Here is a 395-nt window from a genome sequence, read left to right on the forward strand (position 1 = left end):
GTTGCTTTGGTCATGGTGTCTGTTTCCAGCAGTAAAACCCTAAGACACTTTCCAGAGTCAGTATTCAGTTGTTAGACTTAAATTTAATAAATATCTATTGAGTCTTTGTTAATACATATGCTAGGCAGGTCCATGCTGATTATGATAATAAATATGGGCTGGTACTCTCTCATACACTAAAATGCAGTGTGATAACACTTGCTGTGGTAGAGACAGTACCAGCATCTGATAGAAAAGCACGTGCCCAGTCGCGTATGCAGAAGCCTGGCAACTTCTCATCTTTTTCCTCTCCACTCACAGGGATTCAACTGATTATCAAATACTGAAATTTGTATTTTTTCCAAGCCCCCCCCCCCCACTTTGCTGGCAATTGAACCCCAGGCCTTCTGTAGAAC

Source organism: Apodemus sylvaticus, chromosome 20, assembly GCF_947179515.1.
Source record: "Apodemus sylvaticus chromosome 20, mApoSyl1.1, whole genome shotgun sequence".
In the NCBI taxonomy this organism is placed as follows: Eukaryota; Metazoa; Chordata; class Mammalia; order Rodentia; family Muridae; genus Apodemus; species Apodemus sylvaticus.